The following is a 27,420-nucleotide window of genomic DNA, read 5'->3' as shown; positions in this document are numbered from 1 at the left end:
GACAACTCTTGATGCGTCCCACTTTGCAACCAAATGTGGGGCCCTCAAGTTGGTTGCGCTCGGGAAGGACTGGATGCTTCAAGTGCAAGGGGTGCACCACTTGTAATTCTATGATCAGTGGGAAGGATTTCCGTCATCCACATAATGGCACCAGAATTTCCATCAAACACAATCTGACGTGTACCAGTGCCTTTGTGGTTTATATAATCATCTGCCCCTGCGGACTCTACTATACAGGGATGACCAAGAGATCCTTCAGGGATAGGATGGCAAACCATAGATATTCCAACCGACAGGCCATTGAATCAGGTGGTACTGATAAACCAGTAGCCAAGCATTTTCTTCTTGCTAATCATCAAGTAGCTTCATTACGTTGTATGGTCATTGACCACGTTCCTGAACCTCTACGGGGTGGAGATCGTATTCTAATGTTGAAGAAGTGTGAAGCAAGGTGGATTCATAGACTGGACACTATAACCCCACGCGGCCTTAATGAGAACAACCCACTTAGTATATTCATTCATTAACCAGTGTAGAACAGGGGTTAATAAATGACCCTTTTTTTCCCAGAGGCACATGGGTATTGGTTATATTATTGTTTGTTTTTTATTGATATATTGTTTTGTGTTGGTGATATTGATCACCATACATTGAGATTTTTTAACCTGGGGGTATTATTGGGTGTATTGCTTCTGCCGGGTCCTCTTCTATGGCATCATCTTTGATTGTTTGATATGTTATTAGGTTGGCGGGTCCTATGTTCAGTCCCCGTATCTGATCGGAGATATTTCTCCGAGGGATCTCGGGATTGATAGGATGATTGTTATGACATATATGATGACGAGCTGACTAATTTTATTGTACTGTCTATTTCTATATCTGCAGCCCATGAGCAGTGTCATAATCCTGTCTCTGCATTTTAGTCTCCTACTGATTTAGTTTGATATCATCTCGAACTATTGATGTGGAGCCAACGCGATATTGAATCAATCACTCCAATGTGAACTAATGACTATACTTTTAATCAGCCGCAGATATATTATGTATACTGTTGGTCTGTTGTATATTTTGGTATATGGTATCGGACGTTCACGATATTAAGATAGTCTAACATCTGGGTCACAGTGTGATATAGTGTGAGCTTTAGGCTAGTTAAGTCTAGCTGTTGTTTGGAACAGCAGTGAGCGCTATTGATACGCATACTATTTTCTAGCACTTCCGGGCTTTGTAATCCATAGCTGAATGATGTTACCCTGGTTACGAGTGACATTTATGACACGCTCCGCTGCGCGGTTAACATATCATTAAAATGTGCGACGCGCCGCTATGGTTACTGCAGACGCGTATGGTTTGAACTCCGTAGCTATGGTAACGCGCGATACGTCTGACGCATTTCCGGTAGCTCCGGACGCGCGGCGCAGCGTTCCCAGCTGTCTCCTATGTCTGAATAATGATGTCTAGTCCGGCGACATGTATTATGATCCCTATGTTGCTTTGTGAGTTCAAGATGTTATACTATATGCAGAATGGGGTTTTTGTGAATTACACAGCATGTATTCTATTTGGGCTGATTATGTTGTTGATTGATATGGATGGGCTATATAAGGGGACCCGGTAGGCAGTGTCAGTATGTGTGTAACTGACATGCTGTTTGGATGTGTTCACTGACTGTCTTGAGAAAGGCCCTATGGGTCGAAACGTCGACACACTACTGGTGACTATGATGTATCAATAAACCTTTATTCCTTTATGGACTGGTGAGTGCCCTCCGTTGGATTTTCCAACACACCTGGTATATGTGAAACCTGTTTGGGGTTATCATGAGGAGCACCCCATGGCGATGACATATTCGACGTGAGTGCGGACATTTCTATGGAGATATATATATATATATATATATATATATATACTGCTCAGAAAAATAATAAAAATTAAAATAATAAAATAACACATCCTAGATCTGAATGAATGAAATATTCTTATTAAATACTTTGTTCTTTACATAGTTGAATGTGCTGACCACAAAATCACACAAAAATTATCAATGGAAGTCAAATTTATTAACCCATGGAGGTCTGGATTTGGAGTCACACTCAAAATGAAAGTGGAAAAACACACTACAGGCTGAACCAACTTTGATGTAATATCCTTAAAACAAGTCAAAATGAGTCTCAGTAGTGTGTGTGGCCTCCACATCCCTGTATGACCTCCCTACAATGCCTGGGCATGCTCCTGATGAGGTGGCGGATGGTCTCCTGAGGGATCTCCTCCCAGACCTGGACTAAAGCATCCGCCAACTCCTGGACAGTCTGTGGTGCAACGTGGCATTGGTGGAAGGAGTGAGACATGATGTCTCAGATGTGCTCAATTGGATTCAGGTCTGGGGAACGGGCGGGCCAGTCCATAGCATCCATGCCTTCGTCTTGCAGGAACTGCTGGCACACTCCAGCCACATGAGGTCTAGCATTGTCTTGCATTAGGAGGAACCCAGGGCCAACCGCACCAGCATATGGTCTCACAAGGGGTCTGAGGATCTCATCTCGGTACCTAATGGCAGTCAGGCTACCTCTGGCGAGCACATGGAGGGCTGTGCGGCCCCCCAAAGAAATGCCACCCCACACCATTACTGACCCACTGCCAAACCGGTCATGCTGGAGGATGTTGCAGGCAGCAGAACATTCTCCTTGGCTTCTCCAGACTCTGTCACGTCTGTCACATCTGCTCAGTGAGAACCTGCTTTCATCTATTTAGAGCACAGGGCGCCAGTGGCGAATTTGCCAGTCTTGGTGTTCTCTGGCAAATGCCAAACATCCTGCACGGTGTTGGGCTGTAAGCACAACCCCCACCTGTGGACGTCGGGCCCTCATACCACCCTCATGGAGTCTGTTTCTGATGGTTTGAGTAGACACATGCACATTTGTGGCTTGCTGGAGGTCATTTTGCAGGACTCTGGCAGTGCTCCTCCTGTTCCTCCTTGCACAAAGGCGGAGGTAGCGGTCCTGCTGCTGGGTTGTTGCCCTCCTACGGCCTCCTCCAGGTCTCCTGATGTACTGTCCTGTCTTCTGGTAGCGCCTCCATGCTCTGGACACTACGCTGACAGACACCGTAAACCTTCTTGCCACAGCTCGCATTGATGTGCCATCCTGGATGAACTGCAGTACCTGAGCCACTTGTGTGGGTTGTAGGGAGGTCATACAGGCATGTGGAGGCCACACACACTACTGAGCCTCATTTTGACTTGTTTTAAGGACAACATTACATCAAAGTTGGATCAGCCTGTAGTGTGTTTTTCCACTTTAATTTTGAGTGTGACTCCAACTTCAGACCTCCATGGGTTAATAAATTTGATTTCCATTGATAATATTTGTGTGATTTTGTTGTCGGCACATTTAACTTCACCCCCGACAATGCGAGACACACACCTGGTGGCTTGATGCAGAGTACGTGGAGCCTAACCCGGGAAGTTCTCTGTGTCAAAGCCCCATTAATTCCTGAGAGGAGCTGTGTGCTGCAGCTCCCCCTACTGTCCATTCAGCCAATTTATTCTGTGTAAACTATAAGGAGGGGGCAGCTATCGCATTATAGAGACAGCCTGTGGAGCGCCTCCATCTAAATAAACTAACAATAAATGGTCAGCTGTGCCGATGGATTGGCGGGCAGGGGGGGTTTCCAGGTACTCGTTAACCTCTCCTGTGTGCGCTTATGGTATGCTAATGTTTTAAATGTTTTGAATTAAATATACGCCTTTGGTATGAAATGCTGGCATTTGGGATGCTGGCGTTTAAAAGACCGACCGCGGCATTCCGATGGTGGGAATCCGCTTAACACTAACCCTCCCTACCCGCAGCCTAAACCTAACTCACCCCCCCCCCCCACCGCAGCCTAACCCTAACCCTCCCTTCCCCACAGCCTAACCCTAACTCTCCCCATGGGCACCTAAACCTAACCCCCTCCCCCCTTCCCGCAGCCTAATCCTAACACCCCCTACCTGCAGCCAGACCCACTACCCGCAGCCTAAACCTGACCTCCACCCCACCCCACCCCATCTCCCCCAACACCCGTGACTTTTCTCTCTGGCGGCTCAGCATGCGCTTGTATAGGATCACGGTGGTTGGGATCCCGGCATCGGTCTTGTGAACCTTGTCAGGATGATGGCGCTGGCATTCCGAGCAGTGTTGGGATTCCAGCATTGGCATTTCGACTGCCAGGATCCCAACAGCGGGATCTTGACTGGATCCCAAATATACTTGTTAGTCTTTTTTTCTTTTTAAAGTTATTTTTAATTAATATTTGAGTTAATATGTGCTTGAAAATATAAAGAAAATAGGGAAAACATGATACGTGTATTATTTGTATTCAATTATTTAAAATATCGAAATGTCTACTGAGATTTAAATGAGAAGGCGACAATGCATCACGGTATCTTCAGTAATACCACTTTCATACCAAAAATGCAGGGACTTTCCGGGGAATACGGTCCCGGGATCATGCAGTGACATTCCCGGGTAAGGCGCCTTCACACCGCAGTCAGCAACCTGGCATATTGCCGGGTTGCTGATGTCAGCGGTGACGCGGCGGGGCGGCACATGGTGATCACATGATCTCCAAGCGCCGCCCGTACGTAGAGAGTGAAAGTTCGGCTCCCATTCACACCGCTCAGTGAGCCTGGTTGAACACGAGTTCAACCCTGCTCAAGAGCAGGGTTGAAATACCGGGTCACTTCAACCCCGGCACCCTTTCACACCGCACATGAACACGGGTTATGCGCGTTCATGTGCCAAAAACCCGTGTTCAGTGGTGCTGGTGTGAAAGGGGTATAAGAGAAGTCTGGTTCCCTATTGATATTATCAAAATATTACATTGTATTTATAGTCCCATATTAGTATACTATATATTTTTCCTTAAGCATTTGTCATTTAGGTTTATAAACGATGGGTGCAGTAATAAGGATATTTGCATAATTAGAATGGTATCATGATGAAGCGCCACACGTCATTGTACATAATTTAAAATTAAATACATGTTATTAACCTTTTATTTCTTTATTTGTTTTTGCTAGCGTGCATCTGTGCTCTAAATGAATACATGGCAATAGCCCTGTAACAAATGAGTACTTTGTTTTTGTGTTAATGCCAAACACATTTAACAAATTTTTAACAAGGAACCCTGGCTTAGTGCCAGAGACCAGAGAATTCCCTAAATGTGAATTATATATTACCTTTTGCCTGAACTTCTCATCTAGAACCTTGTATGTCACCAGCACTGGAGTTTTTAAATGTTTTTTTTTTTTATATTCTTCGTAAATATGTTTAAATCGATCAATATAATTCACAGATCATTTTCAATAATATGTTAAATGTGAATTAAAAAAAGTAATCATATATTTTTTTTTAAATGTTATATTTTGAAGGATTAAAAAAAAAAAGGAAGGTCTTGGGCTTTTGTTATAGACTACATTTGACCATCTTTTTATTTCTTTCTTTTTGTATTTAAAATTTTAGAATTGTATATCATTAAAACAACAGCAAGGAATAACTTTACCTTCATTAATAAACTGATTCATTTTAGAAAGGCAGTTGTTATTTTTATTCTGGCCTCAAGGAACTTTTAAAATACTATTTGTAAAAGAAATATTAACAGTAACCACATTCCTATTAGACTTATGTTAAAGAAAATAGAGCAGCTTATGCTATTTCTAGTGTTGAGTTGTAAGATTCTGGTGATGAGGCTGAAAGGAAGGTAGAAAAACAGCTGAGTGACTTTATAGGCCTCTGAATGAAACTATTCAGAAATTGTCCATTCTCCTGCTAGGCAGGGTTATAAACTTGTAGGTAAGTAAGAAACATGGCTATGCTGAAGAGTGCTTACAAGTGTGCAAAAATAATTTCAATTGGGAATATAAATTATTTTTTTTAAATGAACATGATGCACACCTGTGTGAATGCATTGTAAAATAAAATATTGTGGAAACACATATACATTTTAATTTGTTTATTATTTTTTCCCACCCACAAAGTACATTTTATGCATCAGTTTTATATATGTCTCAGTTGACAATTGGTAAGAAAAATACCCTCCATGCTGCATGAACCTAGACCAGTGGTCTCCAAAAATGGGTTCCTCAGAGGACTTGCAGGGGTGCCCTGGGTTGGTGGTCTAGGACCAATTCAAATTATTTATGGTCATTGTAATAAGCAAAACCATTGCTCCTGGCTTCCAATCAGAAAATATGTAGACAAACAGAAGGAATCCTGTCCCTCACCACATAACTGAACCTAAGGATGACATATAAACACAATTTATTTAATTTTATATATTTCTCAAAAAGAAAATTTTGGCCTAGGGGTACCGTGAAAAAATATTCTGAAATTCTAGGGTGCAGTGATTCAAAAATGTTTTAGAACCGCGGGTCTAGTCAGTAATTTCTCTGTTTTGTAAATTGTTACATTTCTAGGTACTACTTTTACTGCTCTTAGAAGAGAAAAATATGGGGTGGAAATATGAATATAACCAAGTCCCTTTTACAAAATGTTTAAAAAATTATAAATTATATTTTCCATCAGTTATTGTCCCAGTAAGTCTATATAGCTAAAAAAACAATCTTTTTTTTTAATTTTTATTATTTACTGTAAAGAATTCATCCTACCATTCTCTCAAGTTTTACACCTCACTAAAGTGCCAATTCTTTTTCCCATATTTCAGAACAGTTTTCTCTTCTGTCTCTGTGCCTCTGATACAAATTGGTGATAAGTCCTATGGGTCTATTTACTAAAGGTTGATTTCCATTGATGTTTATTAGTTGAAAATCGATCTAAATTGACGTGGGGTTCCAGAGGCTAAAACACACTTTTACTAACAGAATTTTTTTTATATTCATTTTTAAAGGTTTGAAAATGTGTTATGGCCCTGAAACACAAGATCGGTTTTCATTGATTTAACAATGAAAAAGATCAATGAGAAGTGTCCTTTAGTAAATATACCCCTAAGAGTTAAGGGTAGATTTATAAAAGGATGAAAAGCTCTAATGCCAGCATTAAGAATGTGTGTTTTCTCTGCAATAGAGCTCATTTTCATTTCACCCAATGCAAAAAAGGGCTATTACCGGTGAAACCCTGTTGGGAATAAACTTTGCCGTGAAGAGGTTCACCATACCTTTGCATGTGGAAGCCTATTATACAAGCATTGCTGATGTTCCTGTATTGCCATGATGTCTGTACTGTTACCGCCATCTCAGGATAACAAAATGACTATCTCAAAATATTTTTTACATAAATAAAATCCATTCACAAACAATATTTATTCCTCATTAGTGGAACTGAAAGACCAAATCTGGATCTTTGCAATTACTTTTTTGGTTAAATTGCAACAGTTGTTTTTTTTAAAATCCATATACGACAATAAAAAAATATATTTATTGTCGTGATTGTGGTCCCAATAGATCGCTTAGCTGGTCATATCATATTATATTATATTATATTATAGTTCCGAATGCCTAGTATATGTATATGATTGGATAAAATATCTGGGGATATATATACAGAAGTGGTGATGTTGCCCACAGCAACTAATCAAATTATACTTATCATTTATCTAGCATCTTATAGAAGATAATAGGCAGAATCTGATTGTTTGCTATGGGCAGCACCTCCACTTCAAATAAACCTGCACTGTAGTAAATATACCCCTGGTGTGTTGAAATATGAGCATATTAGTTTGCAAGTGTTTTCCTGACAATACCAGTTTATGATCAATGGATCCAGCAGAATGCTTACAACTTTGTCTAAAACTTCTTCACAGCACTACTTTCAGGGCTAATGGGCAAACGTAGAATATTCACAAAGGTAGCTTAACACTAATTTCCTACTTTCAATGACGTGGGGGGTCATTCCGAGTTGATCGCTAGATAAAAATGTTCGCAGCGCAGTGATTAGCTGAAAAAGCGGCACTTCTTCGTATGCGGCGCAATGCACATGCGCAACGTACTTTCACAACGGACGATGTAGTTTTACACAAGGTCTACAGAAGCTTAGACCGTAGAGTAATTGACAGGAAGTGGGCGTTACTGGGTGTCAACTGACCGTTTTCAGGGAGTGTTTGAAAAAAACGCAGGCATGCCATGAAAAACGCAGGCGTGGCTGGCCGAACGCAGGGTGGGTTTGTGACGTCAAATCCGGAACTGAATGGTCTGAAGTGATCGCAAACGCTGAGTAGGTCTGAAGCTACTCAGAAACTGCACAATATTTTTTTGTAGCCGCTCTGTGATCCTTTCGTTCGCACTTCTGCTAAGCTAAGATACACTCCCAGTGGGAGGCGGCATAGCGTTTGAACTGCTAGTGAGCGATCAACTCAGAATGACCCCCATTGAGGGCTTGTGGGCCTGACACATAGTTGTATGCTACCGCAGCTGCAATTTTGGTACGTGTGGATGTGCCAAAATATGCTAATTCAACAGCTGCCACAGGTTGTATTGAGACATCCATCATCGCAGGTGTTGCTTGAGACGCCCCAAAAGCAGCCTGTCCACGCCTTCATTTTTGTCATCACTCCCTATTACCTCCCACAAAACGGTTGCTTCCTGTCAATCACTTGTGAATGAATCCTCAAAGCATCCATAATTGCAATTCAATCCCAACGTATGCATGGTTTGTTCAATAATAATCATAGGTGTGCGCAGCACATTTTATTAGGGGGTGCACTGTTGGAGGGGTGTGTCTAGCACTGCCTTTTGGGCGTGTCTAGCACCATCTATTGACGGTCAGCGTTATTTAAAATATCCACCCTTGTACCAATCCTAATAATGCAGATACATTGTCAGATGTTGCGGTGTGCACCAAACAAACACCCCTGATGGCACTCACTGCAATTACACTGCTCCTCCTCAGCCTGGTCTGGCTCCCCCTCTTTCCCCTGCAAGCTGCAGTCACTCACTGACACTCAGTCGCAGACTAGTTACTGCTGCTGCTGGAAAAATGTGTTACGTGTCAATGCTGCTGCTGACCGCCTGCCAGTATTGCATTTGTCTTCCTAAGAGGAATACTGGCTGCATGCTGCTCCTCATCAGTGGCTGGCGTTGGCTAGAATAGAAGGAGAGAGGTTGGCGTGTGACGGGTGGGCGTCTGAGCAGCATGATGTCATCACGTCACATCACACAGTTTTTGTACATGGAGGTGGAGCCGGGAGTTTGAAAGCCGGTGGCAGTGGCACCCTTGATTAACCCAGGCGTCCAGTCAGTAATGCAGTCCTGACAGGGTACAGAGCAGAGGGGACATTAATCAGCCTGCTCGGCAATCACTGCATCAGGCATGTGAGATTGGATTGTCGGACATTTGGGGGTGCCTGTGCGCACCAGGCACCCCCCCCTGCGCACGCCTATGATAATAATTCATTCATCCACCCTTGCAAGTCAATAAAATAATTTACAGACATTTTGGTGCAATATTGATATCTTTTAATATGTGAAGTTCAACATCAACTAAAACTTTGGTGGAGGGATATTAAGATTTGTAACTCTGAGACCTGAGAGATACCCAGTTTCAATGTGTAAGGCTTGGAAATTTGGGAGAGAGGTTAATGGTGTAGTGACCTTAACATGTATGCCATCACCAGCCAGTGGCAAAGTAAAACATTTGGTATAAACCAATTTGGGGATTATGAGCTGATTTAGAGTTCAATAAAGTAGTGGTTCAGTATCTTAATAAGATTGGATCGTGGAAATGCAATACACTTAGGGGCTTATTTAATATTTAATAGTGTTTTTACCCTATAAATACCAAATACAATCATATTTTGTAGCTCTGATTTAAAGGAGCTATTTAACAGTATTGTTAGGACAGCGCTTCCAAATAAGGCTGTTTTGGCTAAGCCCATTCACCATAGTAAAGTCTTCACTGCAAGAATCTACTGATCATTCATGGTCAAAGGTCTGTACATGCACAGATAGTAAAGCTAGGCTGCTAGCTCCCCTGTAAGATAGCTACCAGCAGGGCCAATGAGACAAACTGCAGGCCCGACACCGATAGAAGCTGTGTCCAAATTTCTGGAGGAATGGTCACACCCCTTCAGAATGAAAACACTTGAAAATTCTATGCACATTATTGATTTAGCTGAGGAGGTGGCCATTACTCCTCCACAACTCACTGGGCCCCCATTGGGTTGCTCAAAAAATGCTAGGCATGGGTAATTATTGCCTGCCCCCTCTTGAGGCCTATGGATGCTGGGCACAAGCTCCATAAAACAATGGTTGTCGGAGTTTGAACATTTTGTATTTTCAACCGTTGCCATAGAGAGCTTTTGGGATGGCACTCTCAGCTGTTAATGTTGGCGAAATCAGTGATTAATCTGGCATTAAGGCTTTAATAAACTCTGATCCTAAAATTACCCTTTCTCCAGTGAAACCTGCCATTGCTGCTGGAATTAGGATTGATATATAGATATGACTAATGAGATGTCAAATGCTTCAAGGGTCAACATCACTGAACCCTTTTCACTGTTTTGCATAATATATTTTAGCTTTATACACTGCTTACTAATATGTCCCCCTTGACTGACTGAGACAATGAAGTACACTTATTACACAGCAGTTTGGACTCTGGATCTCAAATAATAGCATTAATAATTCTCTTATGTGGGCATTATAATTTTATTAATAGGGGGAAATATAATGTTCAATTTTATTAAGCATACCATTTTCTTTCTTATTATAATAAAGGGGCAATATAAATTAACTGTTAAAAAAAATGATGTTATAACAGGGGCATCATTTACAGAACCATAAAATAATAGATGTCAAGAATGTATATATATTTTTTACACAAATGAACAATACATTTTTCCCTTTTTAACACAAATAATATTGCTCACTTAATAAAATGTAAAATTATTTTTGCCACCTGATATTCTAATAAAATATGACTGCCCTCATCAGAGAATTTTTTAATGGTTTTTGCCTCTATAATTACGTAACGATTTCCCACATTATAAGATTACCAGCAAAATCATCATGTGCTGGGTCATTTCACCCTTCTTCGGCCTACCTTGTCCATCCTCATCCCCTCCACATTAACATTACCGGTCCTTCTCTCCTCTCCTGGTGACCGCTGCAGTGAAAGCTTCTGGCTGGTGTGCACCTCTGCTTTTACTGCGCATGACAGTGATGGGACAGATCACTTGACTATAACAGGCTATAGATTGTGATTTCACACAGCTCAAACGGGTGTAGTATCTCTGACCGGCGGTCAGGAGACCGCCGGTCAGCATACCGACGCCGGGATCCCGGCAGCATACCGGCAGGGATGTCGGTGGAGGTCATGTGACCGTCGGTCTCCCGACTGCCGGTCACATGAATACCACCCGCTCAAATAGCATGCTTTTTTTGATCTGTCTTGACTCACAACAACCAACAAGTTTCTATACATGACAATATAAAAGACATTGAAATGGCAACATATTTATTGGGGTATTCAGGCTTTGGGTTGACCCTGTCTAGGTCAACAGTCATTAGGTCAACAACTGAAGGTCGACACAGTGGCATCTTCTAAACCGTTATTTAAGAAATTTACACAGTTGACTATGTAACCTCTTGTTGGATTTTACTTAAATGTGCTCCCAAATATGTGTACATTTTTGCCTCATAAATATATGGCGCAATTGAACAGACACAGCATTTTGTTATTCTGGTTAAAATAATTGCATAACATGAGGCTCAACTAATGCAGTTAATGACAACTGCAAAAGTGCAAATATGGTGAAATAGTGGCCATCATTTAATTCCAGTTGTCTCAAGTCCCAAACATCATCCTAATGCAACACAGTTAGGGCTATAACACACTCCGGTTTTTCCCGGATGGCAAAAAGCCGGACAAACCTTTTCCGGCTTTTTGCCATCCGGCAGAGTCTTTCACACACTACAGATTTGAGCCGGGTGTAAAGGCCCATACACACTTGACGATAAGATGAGCGACGTCGTTCATTTCAGCCCTCATCAACGACGTCGCTCATTATATCGTCAAGTGTGTATGCATCCGACGACCACCGATGCACGGCCCCGCAGGACGTTAACGACCCTCGCTTATCTGTGGAGCATGTATGCTCAATTTCCACTATGGTCGTTACTGACCAGAGACGTCGTTGAATGTGTATGGTGTGAACGACCAAGCCACTGTTCACCAGCCCTGTTCCCAGCTCATTATTTTAATAAACTGTTCAGCTTGGATGCTTCAACGATGAATGGTCTTTGGTCGTTGGTCTTTGGTCGTTGGTCTTTGGTTGTTAGTAGTGTGTATGCTCATGTCGTTTGCTCAGCTGTTCAAGGGAAGTTCAAGGGAAGTTGTTAACGACGGTCGTTAACGACGTGTGCATCGTCAAGTGTGTATGGGCCTTAATGCTGTGCGCATGCGCAGCATTAGACACGGCTTGAAAAAAAAATCGTGTGTGAAAGCTCCCCTTCACACACACAGTCCACTGCCCACAAAGACGGCACTGCGCCGGCCAGGCAGCTGGACCTTCCAGTGGATATTTCCGGCTGCAACCCGGCAGCCGGGCCGGGGGCCGTGCAGTGTGAAAGGACACTACCTCTCACACTGATAACTACAATACCGGCACGGGAAAAAGCCATCTGGCTTTTTCCCAGCCGGTAAAAGCCGGCGCGTGTTTCAGCCCTTTGCTGTTGAGATCATTTGTTTTTCTCTCATACATAAAGAGTAGACATCTATCTATGTAAGTAATTTGTCTGTTGATCTTAGTATTTTGCACAGGTTTTTTTCCCTGCAAATTTTCATGATTGGATCTCCAAACATCTGAGGCAGCTTTTTTTTTTTAAAGATTTTGTTTTTGTGGCTTAGTCTGTATTCATTGTTTAATCTCTGCCTGTGTCACCATGCACTATAGTAAGCACATGGTCTAAAAAAAATACATCTCCATCTCGCATAACACTTGTGCTGTGCATGGCTTCCTCTAGAGTGAGTAACCTCAGGTGCCCTTCTCTTAAGATTTGTTACTATTAAACAATGTCATTGTCCAATGATCTATTATTTTGCATATTTTGGTATAATGTATGATATGATTTCATTAACATAATTACATTTTTGAAGATTTGTTAACTTTTAGACAGATTAAGATATATGAAGATGTAACACTTATAGACCTTTTTTTCTATATTACCTAACTTAATAATTTGGGAGGTATGCCATACATTTCATGCTGGCTTGTGTGGTCTAAAACCGCATATGAGACTGTCTGTAGCTATGAGGTATGCTGTAATGCACATCGTAGGAATCATTTGCAATCACGCTGGTTTAGATCAAGGCTATCTTAATGTATGGGCATACAGGGCAGCTGCCCAGGTCCCCACAATTCTGGGGGCCTTCCAGCAGGGAAGAACTGGGGCAGGAAGCACCAGTACCTTCAGCTGGTGCATCCGGAGCTTCTTGGAAGGTAGGTAGAGAATGCTGCCCGGATGCTCTTATTGTGAATTGGAGCCATTCAGAACGGCCAGGGAGCATTTTCTACCTGCCTCCCAACCTGCAGTCAGACAGTGAATGGCTGTCAGCATGCTGATTGGTGGATGGCTGGAGCTATCCACCAATCAGAGTGCTGACAGTCACTCACTGTATGGACATGTGGAGATACTGTGCTGGACTGCAGGAGCTATGAATTGTTTAAAAAAAAAAAGAAAAATGTATTTCTGTGATTATGTGGGTAGGATCCCCAGTGCATTGCTTTACCCAGAACTTACAGTGCTGTTAAGAAAGCCCTGCTTACTCCAGCACTTATCTTTTATGACGAGATAGCTCATGAGAATCACATTTTATTAATAAAATTAAGTTTAAACAGCTGAAAAAAATGTGAAACATGAGAAAATGAGAAAAAAAGTGTTCCATCTCTTGGAAGGTATCGCATGTATAGATAGCTGTGTGGTGTGTACTTTCACCCACTATATTAAAGAGCCAGACACCACATACACATGTTTCTTTTTCTTTTAACTTTCATCCATACCAAGGCTGTGGTGTTTAATAGCTCTCCAAACAATTGTCAGAAATGGTTTTTGTATGTCTATTCCTTTAATGCTTACCTATAAATGGAAAGGAATTTAAGGTAGCATCTGAAATCATTGTAAAAGGAACAGAGTATGTGGTGTGTGTGATCTCCCTGCTCTCTGCTAGGAAGAGGATAATGTTGCAACTTCAGATATGTTGTAATTGGTCAGGAAGAGCCCCGGGCACCGAATAGTCACAGGCGCACACATCACAAAGACACTCACATACCTGCATTGAGAGATGTGAGGGGCCGTCTCCCCCTATTTATCAGAACAACCTGTCATTTTCTGTGTAATCTGTTGGCTGGAACAGAGTTTTTTTTTTTTGTTATTTGTGTTTTGAAGAATAGTTGAACAGTTTTGCTGTCTATATTAAAGTCTCTATTATCAACTGCTTCATTCTAATAATGTTCCTACAAGTTTATGTAATATTATATATAGTGATAGCTACTACACATTTACCTAAATGGTCCAAAGCTCAACCGTCTGCTATATACAAAACTACCGTTCAATAAACAGATATAAGAAGTGTTATGAAATTGACTTATTTATGTGTTCCATGGATATGTCTGTTGCTGAAAGACACTAAAGTAGCATTGAGGGAAAGACTTTTAAATTACATTTTATGAAATGTTGTGTGTTTTTGGGGTGGTCTTCAGTATGCCGGCTGTCGGGTTCCCGGCGCACAGTATACCAGCGCCGGAATCCCGACAGCCGGCATACCGACACTTATTCTCCCTCGTGGGGGTCCACGACCCCGCTGGAGGGAGAATAAAATAGCGTAGCGTGCCACCGTGCCTGCAGCGTGGCGAGCGCAGCGAGCCCGCAAGGGGCTCATTTGCGCTCGTCACACTGTCGGTGAGCTGGCGGTCGGGCTCCCGGCGCCGGTATGCTGGTTGCCGGGAGCCCGGCCGCCGGCATACCATACCACACCCGTGTTTTTGCTGTCAGCACCAGAGCAGGGCTCAGAGGTGCTTTGTGTCGCCACACCCCGCCCCTTGCGCAAGTGATGTCATGATGTTACAGAATAAGCACTGGGGAAACAGAAAGGTGGGTCCTGAGCTGGGTGTCGTATGTGCTGAGACCATGCTGCAACCTCGGCCTTGTGTCCTGGGTAGTGCCACCAGTTGTACACTGCTCTCTTACTGTAGGCCATGTGCATATTAGATAAGTATTGAATAGCAGCTTGTTGTTATATATAGATACTTGAAATTTCTCAAATCTCATAAAATCCTACAGCAGTAGGATGGTTCATTTCATTTGTCACCTCCCATCCATGTACTAGGTTAGGAGCAGGGACGGGGCTACTGTGGTAGCAGAGGGTGCAGATGCCACAGAACCCGCAGTTGAGGTGAGGCAGCCTCCCATGTGGAAGCCCCATGTGTGATCAGTGAGGTTGAGGGCAAATTTTCACCTTTTCCTGCTACTGATGCTCCCTCTAATGATCAGGCTGTGGTCATTGTCATATTATTAACCAAAAGGAAGACTGTAATTGACAGTATATGCTGGATGCGATAGCAGAAGCCACAGACTGATCAATATTTCATCAGTAAGTTGGAGTAGGTGATGGTGGTGAAGCTAGGGTTTCTGTTACCTAGAGCAGAGACTTGGCTCAACACCCCCTTCTACATAGTAGTCAACCTTGGCTTGCATCAAGTTTGTAAAGGCTGAGTTGTATGTAGAATGAGAGAACAACCCATGTTTAGCCCAGTTAAATTCAGGTGCCAGCATGGTGCTGCATTTATTCTGTGGTTCTGGGATGTCTTATAGTGTACATGGAGCATGCACGCTCCAATGTCTCAGGACTCAAAGGTAAGCATTACTGTACTACACAACCTCCCCAACCACAGAGCATTACTGTGACTGACATACAATACAGAGAGTATCAGTGACCGCCATATGATAGCATATCAGTGACAACCATACAATACAGAGTTCATCAGTGACCTCCATATCATACAGAAAGTATCAGTGACCACCATATAATACAGAGTGCATCAGTGACAGCCATATAATAGTGTATCAGTGACCGCCATACAATACAGAGGGCATCACTGACTGCCATACAATGCAGAGTGTATCACTGGCCGCCATACAATGTAGAGTGTATCAACGACAATATAAAATGAAGAGTAGTTGTGATCACCATTGTCATCAATAGCTAATCACTCCTGAAAAACTATTAACTACTTCAACATCATTGTAAAGCCCCATTCATTATAATTAATATAATTTAACTAACCATTCCTGAAAAACTATTAACTACTTCAGCATCATCGTAAAATGCCATTCATTATGATTAATATAATTAAGCCCTTTACAATCATTACCTTTATAATCCCCATTATTATTTAGCCCCAACATCATCAAATAATTATTATCGTTTATTTATATGGTGCCACGAGGGTTCTGCAGCATCTAACAAAGTACATAATGAGTGATGGGGCACAATGCCCTGCCCAGTCTGTATACCATGGTGTGCAGCTGGCCTTGTGGGGACTTGAGGGCAAGAATGTCCTATAAGAGCATCTCATAGTGCACTGGGGGCCTGTAGAGAAGCCACAATCACAATAATAAATACAATCAAGTAACAAAACTCACCAGATTCCCTGGTATGCCAGAACTCACGTGTGATGACTGTTATATTCTCACCACTGGTGAGATGCATATGTCCTCGTTGGCTACAAATGAAGAGTCTCCAAGAGGCTGGGAGTGTGTGCACCCATCCCTCAGTTCTCAAGGTCTCCCAAATACAACATTTAGTAATTTCCTCAAAATATAATATGTGGATTAATGTCTCACTCTGCCAAATGATTAACGTGATCTCATAAGAAATGTTGCAGCAAAGTTATTGATTTCATGCATGATGTTTTATGTGAATAGTAGTTTTGAGCCCCCTTTAAACTTTTTTCAGAAGTTAAATGTTACTGTAGAAAATGTCTGAAAAGGACTGCTGCCATGAATCTAAGCTGGACAAGGAGACTTTTCTGGCTATGTAGAACCAGTGCCGTAACTAGACATATTAGTGCTATGTGCATGAAAGAGCATGCCCCCCCCCCCAAGGATGTCACCACTCAAATCATTGCACTATTAATATATTTTATACTGTCCGAATAGTTAGCGCCCCCCCCTCCCCCCCATGAAAAACATTGCACAAGGTAAGAATACACTTTGACCCCCACAGCCCACAGGAATAAGCACATGTTGCCCCCATCAGCAAAACAAATACAAACACCCACATATTAGCTCCTACAGAAATAAATAAAACACATTGGCCCCAACAGGAAAACAAAACACATTGACCATAGACAGGAAATAAAACACATAATAGCCCTCACAAGGCCTACACAGGAATAAATAACACACATTGATTCATTGCCCCCACAGCCAGAAAAAAAATAAAGCACACATTTATTCCCCCCAGCCCCCTGCAGAAGTGACCTCACCTCCTGGGCTGTCACAGATAGAGCTAATTGCAGGAGGCTAGTCTCCAGACCAGTAAGGGCCTTGTGTTGCTTCAGAAAGTCCAGACCAAACCAGTGGGTTGGAACTTGGTCACTCTCCCTCCCTCACCCGGGGCCCTTAGCCCCTCTTCACCTTCCTTAGCCCCTCATGTACTAAGCCTTGAGAGATAAAGTACCAACCAATCAGCTTCTAATTGTCATTTTTCAAATACAGCCTGCAACATGGTAGTTAGGAACTGATAGGCTGCTACTTTATCTCTTTCCACTTTATTACTCTCCAGTGCTTAGTACAATCTCTGTCATCAGCTGTTTTGGGAATAATTAAGTTACACAAAATGACCAATAACGTAATTAGCCACCAACAACAGCACTGTGTGGCCTGCAAAAGTCTTTAGCTGAACAAACAAACTGTGATGAGATTTTGATCGGACTGGACAGAAAGTAATGGTGGCCAATGACCATGTACTCTGTAAGAAGACGTGCAGGTAGATTTACTGAAACATTTTTTTTTTTTTAGGAAGTGGATCTGTTGTCCATGGCAACTAATTCGATTCTATCTATTATTTATCAGTACATTCCAGTATATGATAACTGGGCTCTGATTGGTTTCTATAAGTTACACCTCCACTTTTCCTTTTGTAGAAGTTGCAGTAAGTATGGGGGTCATTCCGAGTTGATCGCTCGCTAGCAGTTTTTAGCAGCCGTGCAAACGCAATGCCGCCGCCCACTGGGAGTGTATTTTAGCTTAGCAGAAGTGCGAAAGTTTTTATTGCAGAGCGCATGCAAAAATGTATTGTGTAGCTCAAAACCGACTCAGCGCTTGCGATTACTTCAGACTATTCAGTTTCCGGATTTGACGTCACACACCCGCCCAGCGTTCGCCCAGCCACGCTTTCGTTTTCCCTGGCACACCTGCGTTTTTCCGAACACTCCCTGAAAACGGTCAGTTGCCACCCAGAAACGCCCACTTCATGTCAATCACTCTGCGGCAACCAGTGCGACTGAAATGCATCGCTAGACCCTGTGCAAAACTGCATCATTCATTGTGCCTGTACATCGCGTGTGCGCATTGCACCGCGTACGCATGCGCAGAACTGCCGTTTTTTAGCCTGATCGCTGCGCTGCGAACAAATGCAGCTAGCGATCAACTCAGAATGACAACCTATATCCCATGGGGTATTTGTTACCCATTCATTCATTTACACCTATCACTAAATGAGTGGATCTAGATTGCTACATTATAGACAAATTTTACATAAATCTGTTTTTCATGATTTGGGACAGACAACTGTATTACAGTGTTTGTACCATATGTGGCTAAAGTAACAATTCTCGTACATGCCTGATACAGTTATGCATGTAAAATTGTTAATATAAAAAAGTGCAGCAGAAAGTAAATTTTTCTAAATGTAAAAGCCCAGGGTTGATTCAATTAGACTCGCCCCACAAATGAGTGAGACTATATATTGCACTTACGCTAGTTCTGGACTTCTGTTGTTCCCAGCACCATACAGCTGCATACAAAAGTTCCGGGCAAGATTGGGCTGTGATGAGGGCAATTTGATATGCCCTTGCTGGTAGTTCCATGCTGTTGCCCCCTTCGCAGCTAATTGAATCGACCCCTAACTGTCCATAGTAAATCATATATTGGGACAGTACATGAATATAATGCTGATTTAATACGGTGCATAGAAAATAAAATGGCAGCTTCTAAAATAGGAAGAATCCGCAGCACAGAATTATTTGCTTTCTCAAACTACAAGCAGCAAGCGTGAAATTGGATGTGGTTATTTGTTATTTACAGAACAGAAAAGTGTAGTTACAGTGGCAAGGGTCATTGCAGACAAGGTTGTAGCTACCATAGGTGCAGGCAGTGCAGCTGCTATGGGGCCCAGGGCTGAGAGGGGCCATCTTCCCTATCAAAGTTACGTGTTACATACATTTTTTTACCATTCGGTGGTACGTAGGGGTCCTTTCAAACTTTTTCTTGGGGCCTGCAATATATCTAGGTATGCCTCTGGACCTGCTCATTGTAGTGTGGTATAAAATGAACTGGAGGGCATTTTAATGTTATATAATATGAACCGGGGCACTGTAATAAGGGATCCGGTCTGAAGATCGACAGTGTCTAGGTCGACAATGTTTAGGTCGACCACTATAGGTCGACAGTCACTAGGTCGACATGGATGGAAGGTCGACAGGGTTTCTAGGTCGACATGTGCTAGGTCGACAGGTCTAAAGGTCGACATGAGTTTTTCACATTTTTTTTTCTTTTTTTGAATTTTTTCATACTTAACGATCCACGTGGACTACGATTGGAACGGTAAAGTGTGCCGAGCGAAGCGGTAGCGGAGCGAAGGCACCATGCCCGAAGCATGGCGAGCGGACGCGGTGCACCAATTTGGGATCCCGGTCACTCTACGTAGAAAACGACACACAAAAAAAAAATCCTCATGTCGACCTTTAGACCTGTCGACCTAGCACATGTCGACCTAGAAACCCTGTCGACCTTCCATCCATGTCGACCTAGTGACTGTCGACCTATAGTGGTCGACCTAAACATTGTCGACCTAGACACTGTTGATTTGATGAACCACACCCCTGTAATAAACCTCAGTATGGGGGTAATTCCAAGTTGATCGCAGCAGGAATTTTTTTAGCAGTTGGGCAAAACCATGTGCACTGCAGGGGGGGCAGATATAACATTTGCAGAGACAGTTAGATTTGGGTGGGTTATTTTGTTTCTGTGCAGGGTAAATACTGGCTGCTTTATTTTTATACTGCAATTTAGATTGCAGATTGAACTCACCACAACCAAATCTAACTCTCTCTGCACATGTTCTATCTGCCTCCCCTGCAGTGCACATGGTTTTAGTACATATGAAAATGCGGTGAAACCCCCGAAAATGGGGGTTTACCGCATTTTCCCTTTAGTACGTCCCGCCCTCATAGAATTAACTGTACTGTAGATTGGATTTTTGTACATTGTAGAAATATAGTATTAATAGTATATCGATACATCACAACATATTGCCCCATACAAAACACACAGTTAGAGAAAGTGCCCGATGCTGGCTTATTATGAGGTGTGTCACTTTTATCTGATTATCTGATGTACAACAGAGCCTTAATAAAACCTCATCCATTGCTCCATTAATAACATAAAAATTATTTTCCTCTCTTTCCAGTTAAGGAACAGCAAGATTCAGCAGTGAAGTGCAACAGCCCCAGAAATGATCCAGTGCGGATTCTCTCCTCGCAACACTTCAGAATTCGGCATCTGAAACTGATGTGGGCAGCTGTTGTATTGTGTCCACAAGTACAGAAATCCGCAGTATGAAGCAATGTGTATTGTATGATTAATACGTGGTCACGACAGAACCCACAGGAAGTTTTCATACAACCAGAGTGTAGTTGATATTGGTGATCAACGCTGTACAATACCAGTCCTGTCTGCAATCTAAACTGCCGTCTTAAAGCATTTGATTATCAGAAAGGTGTATTAGAACAAAAACAAAATGCATTCCAAAGATTTACATCCTCTCCTCTGTCCTCTGGTGTTGTAGCGATGGGCTTCAGGTTCCTGAAAAGTAACAAAACGGATTTTATAAGCATTCAGTGGCCTGAGTTTGTTGCATCTGCTCCGCCCAGCCTTAAAACGGATGGCCTATCCCAATATTACAATACAAAGTTCCCAATTTGCTCTGGGCCAGGTTGGACAACCTAATCAATATATATGTAATAATAACCCCTTACTGCCAGAGATCTCTGCACATTCTGTAATTCAAATTTTCATTGCAGCCTCCCCCCAAGGCAGTGAAGGGGTTAAAAAGAACGTGATTACAAAGTGTCATGTTTCTCTGACAAAGCATGGGATATCTGAACTAAAGTAAAGGTAACAAAACATAACAATTTGTTTGGGTAGTCACAAGTTGAAAGTGTGAATACTGGAAAACACAATGACTTTTCTCTGCCCAAAATAATGTGGTATGGTTCTGAGTCACGTTGTGACGAGCAGCAGCATCACTGGTCAGAACGTTGTCACAGTGACGTTTTTGAGAAATAATATGCATTGCACCCGGTTCTTCGGTTAGAAAAAAAAGAAAAAGTAAAAAATAATATTTTTTTTTGATTTTTTTTTTTGCATGTCAAAAGTTCATTTGTATAGTGGGACCCAAGAAACCTTTACATGCAAAACATAATTTTTTATTGTGTATGCGTCAGACGTGTGTGTGTGTGTGTGTGTGTGTGTGTGTGTATACGTGTGTTTTTTTTAAAATACATGTCAATACAGAAAAAATAGGCCACACCTTTCCCCCCAATTCCCTTCCACCCAAAAAAACTGTGCCAGATGTGCCCGGGTCACTCCCATTTTGTAGCAAAGCTAGATCCCTCTCCTGGCAGACCCAATCCCTTTAGGCCACCGGAAATGGGGACTATCCTGCTATAGGCACATGTATGTATTCACTACATGCAAACAAATTATTTCTAATGAAAATACTTAAAATGAGAATTTGTTGATATATTGCGTTAACTGATATACAAAGGTAAAAGTGTGTGTTCATTGTCCTTTCTTTATCACTGGTGGCCATACATCCGTGGCAGACGCAGAATGTACATACTGTTCTGTGCAGTGTTCATTATAATTTATTATGGGCTCACTGACAAACTGCAGATTTTTGTCCCAACTTTTTAGCCCCCGGAGATAGGAATTTCAGGGATGCTGAGAGGGAGGAAGAAGGGTACAAAGTACATGGGCACACAGCCTACCAAGGAGTTATGCCCCTCAACATTGTGATGACCATGCCCCTTCACTGGGTGATGCAGCTTTGCCCTCTGTACCTAGGTCCTGAGGGTTATCAAAACACAAAAAAGTGGTCTAGGCACTAGACAAACACAAATAAATATTGTATGACTGTATACAACCTATATGCAGCCACCCTGTGATATGGGATGAAAAATACTTGGAACTGATTGTTACTGTATGTGAAGGATATTCTTCTAGCTTTAGTACACTGCAATTTCCCCATTTTGTGTAATAGCTTCTAGGTATTGCCTATTTCACCCAGGGTGGCCCAAAATGACTGCCTTGCTTGGTACCTTCTGTGGGTGCATTATGTAACCTATGGAACTTAGTAATCAAAATGGCTGCAATAACCCATCATTATGCTGACTCTGTGCGTGTTATGTTCACTGTTTTGGGATTTGTTTTCTTTGTACATTAATACTAAATCTCTTTGCCATGTTTTAATACGCTTGTAAAGCAACTTTTTGTTCTGCTTGAGAAAAGTGCTATATAAATGAAATTATTATTATTTTAATATTATAATAGTAATATCAGCTATAGAGATAAACCATATACAAAAATATAGAGTGTGGAACTATATTTTTATATAAAAGATTTGCAGAGAGCTTTGTGTGTTATTAAAGTCTCTGACAAATGATATATGAAATATGGACAGAAATTTATGGTAACACTACATGTTAAAGTTTTCCCGGTATTTGCTTACCAGTCTATAGTTAGCAGGGCTACAAACTGGACCCCATCTCTGAAAACAAACATTTGGATATGTTGCCTGTAGGCTACATTGTTTTTCACAGGATCCAGTCTCTAGGTCGTCAATGTCTAGGTCGACCACTATTGGTCGACATGGTTTCTAGGTCGACAGGGACTCTAGGTCGACATGTACTAGGTCGACATGACAAAAGGTCGACATGAGTTTTTCTCATTTTCCCCCCCATTTTTTAAACTTTTTCATACTTTACGATCCACGTGGACTACAATTCGGAACGGTAACATGTGCCGAGCGCAGCGAGGCACCTTGCCCGAAGCATGGCGAGCGAAGCGACACGTGCACTAATTGGGGTTCCCCATCACTCTACAAAGAAAACGACACCAATTTTTTTTTTTAAACTCATGTTGACCTTTTTTTTTATGTCGACCTAGAATCCCTGTCGACCTAGAAACAATGTCAGCCTACTTTCTGTCAACCAATAGTGGTTGACCTAGACACAGCCTAGACTTAGTTCGACAATCTAACATACCACACCTGTTTTTCACCATCTAAATATGGCATTAGCTACTGAGGCCAAGCTCCAAAAAATAAGGATAGACATTGATTTTCGATGGTTCAACACCATAAATGTTTTTCTTACGACGATAGTGGTTTTACCATATGATGGAGGCTTTCCAAATGTAGCCACCATCCATTGGTGTGAAAGTGATGGCCATCCCATATTAAAATAGAGCATAATTTGTTTTTTCATATAGAATTCTTTTGATGCGATGGTTAGTTACCATCACATATAAGGTTTCGATGGTGGAAGCCCAGCCATCATTTGATGGTGGGCTTATGATGTCCATCCCTACCAAAAATCTTTTGCTTGATAAACTGAGCACTTTCCCTGTCCCTGTAGAAACATATAGGGATTGCTTTTGCAAGCATACAGATGGGGTCCACGGCAGATGCTTCCTGATATAGCCCTGATGCTCATAAATGCATTAATCCTAAAAATACAAACGTTTTCAGGGGACTGACCACATTTTTGGGCTTAATATATAGGCCCACAGGGAGGAAAGGTTCAGTGATAACAGCTGCAACTCTGCAATGGAGAGACAGTGTTCTGTTACTAATACAATGTACAGTTAGGCCATTGTGCACAGTTCTATCCACAGACACTACTCAACTTTACCCCTATAGTGCTGCATTTAAGCAAAAATGCAAATTACTCTGTTTTTATATTATGTCTGTTGTAGTTAAATGTGCACAGATTTATATTGTATACAAACACATACAAGCACACATCTTGGTTACCTTTCTGATACAAATTGACACGGATTACTATAAACACTTTAAGCTTACAAAAAGCATAAGATTTCATAGGAATGGGATAGGTCGTACTGGGAGCCTTCGGAGGACATTGCACATCATTCAAGGGGCTGTTTAGTAGGAAAGTGGGACAGGGATTCAGGGTATAAAATAAGTATAATTAGGTTTTATGAGGCATTTGAAGTTTTGTTTCCTGACATCACCAAAACACTTCTCCAAACTTTTCCAAAAACCTTTGCACTTCTCATAAAGAGTCCGACGTCCTTTCCTGCTTAACAGCTGTGAGGTGTTTGTCCCACGGATGCCATAAGCTTTGCTGTTCCACATCAGAATATCAAACAAACACTGAAGATCTTAGTACTGTAGGACAGAATGAAATAATTTTAATTATCAGTAAACGTTTTTGCATGGAATCTAGAATCAGAAATAAAATAATGGCTTTGGTTTTTCAGTTAAACCTAAAACTTCCAATCATAGGCTCGTATGCATGGTGTTGTGTAACAGCGGAATCTTTTTGTGTAAGGACAGAAATTTATAAAATATATATTACAGGAAGTTGAGGCCTTATTCATACTTGCAGTGTTTGTACTGTTGTGGATACATAAGTTCACTATGATTAAATTGTCACAGCATCTGGCGCCCCTACTTGGCGGTGACACTGCATAAAGCTAGAAGTTTTCCCAGCTGTCTACTTCTGAGACTATCCCTGGAGATCAGAGGAGCAGGGAGTGGCACAAAGTGGAAGGACAAAATTCCATGTCCTCTTTCAGTTGGGCCTACATTTAGAGATCTGGACTGTCTAGGTAAGGCTGATCCGGGTGAATAGTGCTGGAAAATACTATTAGGAGAGGAGGGTATCTGAGTTCTCGTGCCCCACAAGCCTTACTTGCCTTCTTTTAAAAATGCATAACAGGGTGATTGCAAAAGCAACACCATTGCGCGTAGTGCTGAAGATGGTGTGTACTGCTCCGTCTGACAGGCGTGCCATAAATTGATTTATGTCCAACTGCAAATGAGCCCCAAAGCAGTTATGTACACTATATATATATGTTTATGAGTGTGCGTGTACTTACTGTATATATATCCCTCAATGTGCGTGCCCTAATGGCTCACACCGCAAGGGAGACAGGATGGCCTTAAGAGAGAAAGACCAGCTGCAGGGGTTAGTATGGTATCTGGAGGTGGGGAAAGGGGGGGGGGGGGGGGTTTGGTGTGGATCCACAACAGAAGGGGAAGGGGGGGCAGCAGAGGGGGCAAGGCTGTCAGAGTGGGTGGAGCCTGCTTGAGCTCATGTAACTCTTCAGTACATCATCCAATTACTATACCCTATACAGTGATATGTCCTTAAGTCCATGATAGATAAGACTGTAGGATAGTACACATGACCACCAGACTTCTATCCTTTTCTTGGACAATATTTTCATTAATGTTTCTGTTATACTGGTTCCATTGATTTATTTCACCAGTGGTTCATTACCTTTAATCACTCTCACCCATATAGTTTATATTTATTATCTTCTTCCTCTTAAACCCCCATGGTTTAGCTTATAAAACAGATTTTTGTGATAATTATTTATTTATTAACAGTTTCTTATATAGCGCAGCAAATTCTGTTGCGCTTTACAATTTGAAATAACAATAACAAAATGGGTGATAACAAACAGTCATAGAGGTAGGAAGGCCCTGCTCGCAAGCTTACAATCTATAGGGAAATAGGCATGTGTACATAAGGAAAGGTGCTATCTATTGCATCGAATGAGAAGACATGTGAGGATATGTGTGGACTGTACAGAGTGGATGCAATTTGATAGGAAGGTTTATGAAAGTTATATGGGCGGTTCTGGAATTTGGTATGCTTGCCTGAAGAGGTGAGTTTTCATGGAACGCTTGAAGGTTTGGAGACTAGAGGAGAGTCTTATTGTGCGTGGTAGGGCATTCCACAGAGTGGGTGCTGCCCGATGAAAGTCCTGCAATCGTGAGTGGGAGCGAGTAATGAGTGTGGATGAGAGACGCAGGTCTTGTGAAGAGCGAAGAGGTCGGGTTGGGAGATATTTTGAGATAAGCGAAGTGATGTACGTTGGTGCAGTTTGGTTAATGGCCTTGTGTGTGAGTAAAAGTATTTTATATTGAATGCAGTAGAGTACAGGTAACCAATGGAGGGACTGACAGAGTGGATCTGCAGACGATGAACGTCTAGCGAGGAAGATAAGCCTCGCCGCTGCATTCAGAATGGATTGTGGTGGTGAGAGTCTCGTTTTGGGAAGACCAGTTAGGAGACTATTGCAATAATCAATCCGGGAGATAATGAGAGCGTGGATTAGAGTTTTAGCAGTGTCTTGTGTAAGGTATGGTCGTATTTTGGATATGTTTTTTAGATGCATGTAACATGATCTTGAGACAGATTGAATGTGGGGAACAAAGGACAGATCAGAGTCAAGGATGACACCTAGGCAGTGAGCTTGTGGGGTAGGGTAGATAGTCGAGTTTTCAACAGTGATAGAGATATCAGGTTGGTACCTACTATTGGCCGGTGGAAATATAATTAACTCTGTCTTTGAAATATTCAGTTTGAGGTGGCGAGATGTCATCCAGGATGAAATGGCAGAAAGGCATTCAGTGACGCGGTCCAGTACAGATAGGGACAAGTCAGGTGAGGATAGGTAGATTTGAGTATCATCTGCGTACAGATGATACTGAAAACCAAAAGAGCTGATTAGTTTCCCAAGAGATGAGGTATAGATAGAGAAAAGCAGAGGACCCAAGACTGAGCCTTGTGGTACTCCAACTGAAAGAGGTAGCGAAGAGGAGGTAGATTTAGAGAAGCGAACACTGAAGGAGCGATTAGATAGGTAGGATAGGAACCAAGAAAGGGCTGTGTCTTTAAGACCTAGGGATTGTAATGTCTGTGTGAGAAGAGAGTGGTCTACAGTGTCAAATGCAGCAGATAGATCTAGAAGAATAAGTAGTGAGTAATGGCCTTTAGACTTCGTAGTGACCAAATCATTAACCACTTTAGTCAGTGCTAATTAATTCTATCCTAATTTATTTATTTATTGTAATCTTTAAAGACCTGTCTAGGAAAAGGCAGACATGA

At 42.0% G+C, this 27,420-nt stretch overlaps 1 protein-coding gene across 8 annotated transcripts in view; it reads left to right on the top strand.

The window, feature by feature from the left end:
- The window catches only part of ERC2 (ELKS/RAB6-interacting/CAST family member 2), a 2,157,515-nt gene extending 2,132,009 nt beyond the window's left edge, over positions 1 to 25,506 (top strand). For all 8 annotated transcript variants that reach the window (XR_010186954.1, XR_010186951.1, XR_010186955.1 and 5 more), the window contains one exon: positions 20,685 to 25,506. The gene's annotated coding sequence lies outside the window, so the exon portion shown is untranslated. The remainder of the gene's footprint in view (positions 1 to 20,684) is intronic.
- The last annotated feature ends 1,914 nt before the right edge of the window (positions 25,507 to 27,420 follow it).

This window comes from Pseudophryne corroboree, chromosome 9, assembly GCF_028390025.1.
Source record: "Pseudophryne corroboree isolate aPseCor3 chromosome 9, aPseCor3.hap2, whole genome shotgun sequence".
NCBI lineage: Eukaryota > Metazoa > Chordata > Amphibia > Anura > Myobatrachidae > Pseudophryne > Pseudophryne corroboree.
This window is presented reverse-complemented; position numbering and strand designations above follow the sequence as displayed.